This window comes from Anomaloglossus baeobatrachus, unplaced genomic scaffold (genome assembly GCF_048569485.1).
Source record: "Anomaloglossus baeobatrachus isolate aAnoBae1 unplaced genomic scaffold, aAnoBae1.hap1 Scaffold_276, whole genome shotgun sequence".
NCBI lineage: Eukaryota > Metazoa > Chordata > Amphibia > Anura > Aromobatidae > Anomaloglossus > Anomaloglossus baeobatrachus.
This window is the reverse complement of record NW_027442251.1, coordinates 205,823-206,931: the sequence shown is the minus strand read 5'-3', so window position 1 is coordinate 206,931 and position 1,109 is coordinate 205,823.

The following is a 1,109-nucleotide window of genomic DNA, read 5'->3' as shown; positions in this document are numbered from 1 at the left end:
GCTGCAAAAACGTGCAAAATCGCTCATCGGTGACATGGGTCTCCATTCTCGATTATCGTTACTGCAGCAGTAACGATGTAGTTCGTCGCTCCTGCGGCAGCACACATCGCTCCGTGTGACACCGCAGAAACGAGGAACCTCTCCTTACCTGCCTCCCAGCCGCTATGAGGAAGGAAGGAGGTGGGCGGGATGTTCCGGCCACTCATCTCCGCCCCTCCGCTGCTATTGGGCGGTCGCTCAGTGACGTCGCTGTGACGCCGCACGGACCGCCCCCTTAGAAAGGAGGCGGTTCGCCGGTCACAGCGACGTCGCCGGGCAGGTAAGTATGTGTGACGGGTCTGGTCGGTGTTGTGCAGCATGGGCAGCGATTTGCCCGTGTCGCGCAACAGATGGGGGCGGGTATCCACACTAGCGATATCGGGACCGATATCGCAGTGTGTAAAGTAGCCTTTAATAAACTGTGTAAAGGATTTTAAGTAAAAATCCACAATAAACCAGCGCTAGATGGGTTTTTATAATTTTATTAATAGACCACAAATAAAAAATTTTTTGCTATCCTTGTTTCAAGACAGAGTATTTGATAATATACAATACACTGATTATTACTAAAACCAAGGACCACATAAAACAAGGACCACATAAAATAAAAAATGAAAGTAATGAGAATAAAATTCTTTTGTATAACCAATTAACTTCGAGGTGATACAATATTCACATTGATTTAGTTTTACCAGTCTAATGTAATGCCCCGGCCGGTGGCATATATTTTGTTTGGTTAATAATTTAGACTTATACAATGAAAGATGTACTATACCACCCCTGGCTAACTTACAAGTTTTAAGTTGTACAATATAAGTTTGCGACGTTATATTCATATATAGGAAGGCAAACAATATTGGCAATTTAGTGGCACCCACCATACGTAATCTTACAGCACCTAATAAGGGAGGATTATTTGGCCTGAAAGGTTTTTTTCCATGCAAAAGCTGTATAGTATGTAAGAATACAAAAAATATTTCACGGAAATCCTTCTTACAGGGGCAGTCAGAAGTCATGATTAGAGAATTTATTACATGTCAATCAAAGGGAGTAGTATATTGCATTCAATG